Here is a 7,034-nt window from a genome sequence, read left to right as displayed (position 1 = left end):
AAGAATTAGTAACAGTAGCAAACAAAGCAGAACCATAAAGCATGGAAGGAGAGCTTACCTCTATTCGAATGTCGGATGAGAGTTGAGAGTCGAGCCACCCCACGACCATGACCTGCAACAAAACGTCAAGCTTACAGTCAAACAGCGAGGCGAAAGCCTTGAAGACAAAAGTATAACCGAAACCCTCGTGGAGTAGTAGCCAGAACCCAGTAGCAGAGACCTCACCTTGACGGAGTAGTAGAGCACCGAAACAGTAACAGAATGACAAAGGTTAGGGTTTCTTTGGCATAGTGAAGAGGTGGGAGAAGTGAAGCCTGTGGATAGGACAGTTGTCCTCACAACATTAACTCACCAGTACCGCACCATAAAACCAATCAACCATAAAAATCATCCACACAATCACACATTAATTATATGCCGTAAGTGATCAGGGCTAGTCCCATCAATTTTGGTATCAGAGCAGGTTAGGGTTAAGATTTTTATTTTTTATTTTTTACAAAATGGAAGTCGGAAGAAGAGGTCATGGTAGAGATATTCGAAGAGTAGTAGATGAAGGATTGAGAGAAGATATTAGGATCTTAAGTGCCCGTTTGGCAGCAGTAGAAGCAAGAAGGAGAAGGGATCTGGAAGGAGGGGACGATAGTGAGGAAGAAGCTACAGTTACGACAGATGGATCAGATGAGGAAGGACCTGAAATCAAATTGTTAAGGTCAATTTTATTGGCTAGCAGTAAGCCAAAGCTTGAGATTTCAAACTATGATGGTAGTTTGTCCACAGAAGTGTTGTTGGACTGGATCAGTGAGTTAGACAAATACTTTGAATGTGAGGAGATCAGCGAAGATAGAAAAGTTAAATTCACTGCCACCAAGTTGAAAGGACATGTGGCCTTATGGTGGGACAGTGTCCAAGCAGAGAGGAGAAGATCAAATAAGCCACCCATTAAAAAGTGGACCAGAATGGTCGCCAAAATGAAGGGTAAGTTTTTTCCCAAAGATTACCAGATTGCTCTATATCGACAGGTGCAGAATTTGAAACAGAGAGGAATGACTGTGAAAGAATATACCGAAGAATTTTATTGGGTGAATCTGAGAGTAGGTTATGTTGAAGACACCCCAAAAAAAACAGCAAGGTTTGTAAATGGCCTAAGGCTGGAGATATTGGACGAGATAAGTATTCTTTCTCCAAAAACCATAGAGGAAGCATACTAGAGTGCCTTGAAGGCAGAAGAAAAGATCACTAGGAAGCAGAATGCCAGAAGAGGACGTGGATCTGGCAGAGGGAAAGGACAATCCTTTGGCAGAGGTAGGACTGCCAACAATAGTGAAGAAGGCAGCAGTTCAAAGACCTCAGGGACAGCAGAAAAGGAAGGTAGCACTAGGGGAGGAAGGCCATACCAGCGAGGAAGGGGTAATGGCAGAGGTAGAGGAGTTGCCTACCATTGTTACAAGTGCCACAAGTTGGGGCACATGTCCTTTGAGTGTCCTGAAGGTGAACAGGCTGGACTAAGAGGAACATATGCTGCTCAAATAGAGGAAGCAGAGGCACCACCCCAAGAGGTAGAGAATGTACTAGAGACAAGAGAGGCCTTAGTCTTAAATAAGGCACTGTTGAAACCGGCAAAGTAGACAGCTGACCAAACCCAGAGAAAGGAATTATTCCGGAATGTGTAAGTCACATGGAAAATGTTTCAAACTGATTATAGATAGTGTAAGCACTGATAATCTAGTTGCTATAGAGATGGTGGAGAAATTGGGTTTGAAAAGGTTAAAGCACCCAACTCCCTATAAGGTGTCTTGGTTACAGAAAGGACATCAACTGCTAGTTGACGAGCAGTGTGAGGTGGAATTCCATATTGGCAAGTATAGGGACAAGGTGACTTGTGATATCATGCCTATGGACGTGTGTCATATTCTGCTAGGTAGACCATGGCAGTATGACTGAAAATTTGTTCATGACAGAAAGACAAACTGCTACAAGTTTGTCAAGGATGGGATTAAGCATACACTAGTACCCATCAAGGAAGAAGAAACAACAGAGACTAGTGGGACAAAAGTGCTGCTGATGGGGGGAAAATAATTTTTAAAACAGATTGAAGATAATGAGATAAAGTATGCCGTTGTAAGGAGACCAAGAGCAGTGTTGTTGCATACTGAAATTTCTGACTTACCTGAAGAAATCCAGGATTTGTTACAAGAATTCAGCGACATTGTGGTGGATGATTTACCGAATAAGTTACCACCAAAGCGAAGTATCAGTCATCACATAGATTTCATCCCCGAAGCTAGTTTACCAAACAAAGCTGCTTACCGGATGAGTCCTAAGGACAACGAAGAGATCAAGAAGCAGGTACAGGAATTGTTGGACAAAGGATTGATACGGGAAAGTTTAAGTCCCTGTGCAGTTCTGACAGTTTTAGCTCCCAAGAAAGGAGGCGAGTGGCAGATGTGTACTGATTCAAGAGCAATAAATAAAATTACTATCAGGTATAGGTTTCCATTGCCACAAATGGATGACATGATGGACTGCTTGAGTGGAGCAGCATATTTTTTGAAAATAGATCTAAAGAGCGGATACCACCAGATTAGAATAAGAGAAGGGGACGAATGGAAAACAACTTTCAAAACCAATGAAGGTCTGTATGAATGGCTGGTGATGCCATTTGGGTTGAGTAACGCCCCTAGCACTTTCATGTGCCTAATGAACGAGATGTTGAAGGAGTTCATTGGAAAATTCATGATTGTATATCTTGACGATATACTGATTTTCAGTAAGACCAAGGAAGAACATTTTCGACACGTTAGATATGTTTTGGAGAAGTTACAGCAAAATAAGTTGCTGATAAATTTAAAAAAATGTTCTTTCTTTCAGAAGGAATTAGTCTATTTGGGTTTTGTGATTTCAGAAAATGAGCTGAAAATGGACCCAGAAAAAGTTGCAGCTATAATCAGCTGGCCATCCCCTAAGAGTCTGTTTGAAGTTCAGAGTTTTCACAGGTTGGAAAGTTTCTATCGCAAGTTTATAAAGAATTTTAGTGGAATTTGCGCACCCATGTTGGATACCATCAAAAAGGCAAGTCAGCCTTTCCATTGGACTGAAGCTGCAGAGAAAAGTTTCCAGATATTGAAGAAGAAGATTATTGAAAGGCCAATTTTGAGATTGCCTGATTTTAACAAACTTTTCCAAGTTCGTTGTGATGCCAGTGGTACAGCCATTGGATCCATACTCAGCTAGGAAGAAAAACCAGTAGCTTACTTCAGTGAAAAAATAAATGAAAGTAGGAAAAAATACACGTCTTATAACAAGGAGTTTTATGCCGTCGTCCAAGCATTGAAGCATTGGAGACATTATTTATTGGGTAATGAGCTTGTCTTGTTTTTTGATAATTCTGCATTATAGTATGTTATGCAGCAGCATAAGCTGAATCATAAACACGAAAAATGGGTTGAGTACTTGCAAAGTTTTACATTCGTATTGAAGCATATCAGTGGTCAAGCCAACAAGGTAGCAGATGCACTAAGCAGAAGAGTTTTACTCTTATAGGAGAGCACAATACAAGTGTTAGGTTTTGAACACCTGAAGGACTTGTATCAAATCGATGCAGATTTAAAGGAGGCTTATGAAGCTTGCCAAAATCCCTTGTTGAGGAATAATAGTCCATTGTTGGACTGTAACTTATAGGAGGAGCTGCTATTCAAGGGAGGAAAATTGTGTATTCCAGAATGTTCGATGAGGGAGAACATCATCCGAGAAAAACATAGTGGAGGTCTACCTAGACATTTCTGCATTGATAAGACCTTAGATCAGATCAGTCATTTTTACTACTGGCTGAAGATGTAAAGAGACGTGCAATGATATGTAACCAAGTGTAAAGTGTGTCAGTTGGCGAAAGGGCACAGTCAGAACACGGGGTTGTATACACCCTTGCCTTTTCCAAACAAATCGTGGGGCTCAGTCAGCCTGGACTTTGTCATGGGTCTGCCAAAAACACAGCGGGGTTTTGACTCCATCATGGTGGTTGTGGACCGTTTTTCCAAGATGGCACACTTCATCCCTTGCAGGAAAACCAGTCATGCCACCCATGTAGTACATTTGTTTTTCATTGAAATTGTCAGACTACATGGCTTACCCAAGTCCATTATTTCTGACAGGGATGTGAAATTCACAGGACATTTCTGGCACACCTTGTGGAAAAAGCTGGACACAAAGTTAAACTTCAGCTTCGCTTATCACCCACAGACCGATGGGCAGACGGAGGTGGTGAACAAGAGTTTAGGAAACCTGCTATGGAGTCTAGTTGGGGAAAATTCACGGATGTGGGATTGTGTACTTGCCCAAGCGGAATTTGCTTACAATGATTCACCAAATCGAAGCACGGGAAGTAGTCCTTTCCAGATCTTGTATGGAATGCATCCTCGAGGAGTGCATGAGTTACGAGATTTGGGACAGTTAGAAAGGAGTGCTGACGGGGAAGATTTCACAAGAGCAATTAATGACCTACATGAGCAGGTGAAGTCAAAATTACAGGACAACAGTCAAAGGTACAAATAGAAAGCAGATCTGAAAAGACGGGAGGTACAATTTAATGTAGGGGATCAAGTCCTAGCACATCTACATAGAGAAAGATTCCCTAAGGGTGAATACAATAAGTTAAAGTTTAAGAAAATTGGACCTTGCAAAATTCTGCGTAAGTTTTCTGCAAATGCCTATGAGCTGCAATTGCCTCCAGGTATAGGAATATCGCCCATCTTTAATGTGGCAGATTTATTCCCATACACTGCCAGTCCTGAAGGGGACAGTTCGGCGCAGAAAAATCGGGATACCTAGGAAGAGAGTAGTTCATGGATGAGACAAATGCCTTCAGCTCAGCCACTTGAGATCGAAGGAATCCTCGATACCTACAATACCTCATCAAGTGGAAGAACTATCCCATTGAGGATAGTTCGTGGCTTGACGCAGGTCAGATACAACGTGCATGGTATTCTATTAAGGAGCTCATGGACCGGAGCCATGAATTTTCATCTACCTCAGAAACCTGATGCAGGAACATCCAGCTAAGGGAGGTCATGGCTAGAGTATTTGTCTTTACAGATTGGAAGGAGTTTCAATTAGTTTTTTTTTTAAGTTCCATTTAAATTTCTAGTTAACAACATTTAGAAATTTACACTAAGTTTAAGTCTGTCCCAACCCATTGTTTATTTTTATTTACTGTTCTTTTTATTTTTAATTTATTGTTTCAAATTAACTTTAGAATACAAACAAAGATGAACAGTTATTAATGAATAACTAAAATTTAACCACTGACAGTTTAAATAACTGTACAGTGATATTTAAGAAGGAAGGAAAAATCCACTGTAATGATCCATCATATTATTGAATAAAAAGAAGCATGCAATCATTTTGAGAAGCAAAATAATCTGAGTCCATATATTGCACCTAAAGTTATTTCTTTTTTTTCCTCCAAACTTAATTAATTAAGTTCGTCTAGCCATTTCATAACAGTGACAAAGGGCGATAAATTATCACAGAGGCAAGAAGAAAACGCTGTCGAGTTCCATAAATCAATAGAGAGGGTTTGGAGAACAGTCGAGTACAATTACCAACAAAGAAAGAAACAAGCATCTACAGGTACCAACAAACTTGTATCATTCACATTTACTATTTTCTTTTCAAAATCTCTGTGTATATATAGATATCAATTTTTTTTTACAGTCCAAGATACAAATATAAAGTCACAAACAAGCTACAGGACTGAACAATGAAACAGAGGTCATCCATAACAGTGTCGAATATAACTACGAGTTCATAAGTTAACCATAGAGCCGACATAATTACAATTTCATAAGTTAACAGCCTGGAGGCATAAATACACAGAACCATGAAACAGTGAGGCTGAAGCCACAACCCTCGACAACAGACCAAGTAAAGACTACAAACAGTAAACACTTCGAAATAGATAGACAGAGAAACGACGAGGCACGACCCTACCCGATACAAGAGAGTAGGTGTCAGTGCAAGAGACTAGCTGCCGGTGAGCCCAGTGGTTCACCGATAGTGGCCACCAAACAAGGCCATAGGAATGCAAGAAATAGAGCCATAAAAAGAAATTGGAAACAAGGATGAGGGTTTAAGGAGAGCTCGCTTACCAGAGGAGCCGAGCCCTTGCAAACAGAGGAAGGAAGCCACAAGAATGCAAGAAATAGAGCCATAAAAAGAAATTGGAAACAAGGATGAGGGTTTAAGGAGAGCTCACTTACCAGAGGAGCCGAGCCCTTGCAAACAGAGGAAGGAAGCCACAGACCAAGGTCACAGTCGCCAGAGTGCCCACTGCTCACAAGGAGTGAGAAGAATTAGTAACAGTAGCAAACAAAGCAGAACCATAAAGAATGGAAGGAGAGCTTACCTCTGTCGAATGCCGGATGAGAGTTGAGAGTTAATCCACCCCACGACCATGACCTGCAACAAAATGTCAAGCTCACAGTCAGACAGCGAGGCGAAAGCCTTGAAGACAAAAGTATAACCAAAACCCTCGTGGAGTAGCAGCCAGAACCCAGTAGTAGAGACCTCACCTCGATGGAGCAGCAGAGCACCGAAACAACAACAGAATGACAAAGGTTAGGGTTTCTTTGGCATAGTGAAGAGGTGGGAGAAGCGAAGCCCGTGGACAGGACAGTTGTCCTCACAACATTAACTCACCAGTACCGCGCCATAAAACCAATCAACCATAAAAATCATCCACGCAATCACACATTAATTATATGCCGTAAGTGATCAAGGTTGGTCCCATCAATACATCTAATATCCCTATCTCTTCAACCTCTAACCGTTGGAGTTGTGAAAGTATGCATGTGTATATGGAAGAGTTCAAATCTCTCAATGTTTCTTTTTCTCCTTTCACGTCCTCAAATGGTAGTTTGTGTATCCATGCACAATCAACTACCCTCAATAGTTAACTTGGCCAATTTATTTAGTCACCCAAGGAAACTAGTAGACATTTCAATTCTTTACATAAAGTTGCAATTTCGTGAAGTTCTTTA

This window comes from Pinus tabuliformis, chromosome 1_1 (genome assembly GCF_031772625.1).
Source record: "Pinus tabuliformis cultivar Carrire ecotype Pingquan chromosome 1_1, CPIR1, whole genome shotgun sequence".
Classification (NCBI taxonomy): domain Eukaryota; kingdom Viridiplantae; phylum Streptophyta; class Pinopsida; order Pinales; family Pinaceae; genus Pinus; species Pinus tabuliformis.
The sequence above is the reverse complement of the archived record's forward strand: the minus strand, read 5'-3'. Positions refer to the sequence as shown.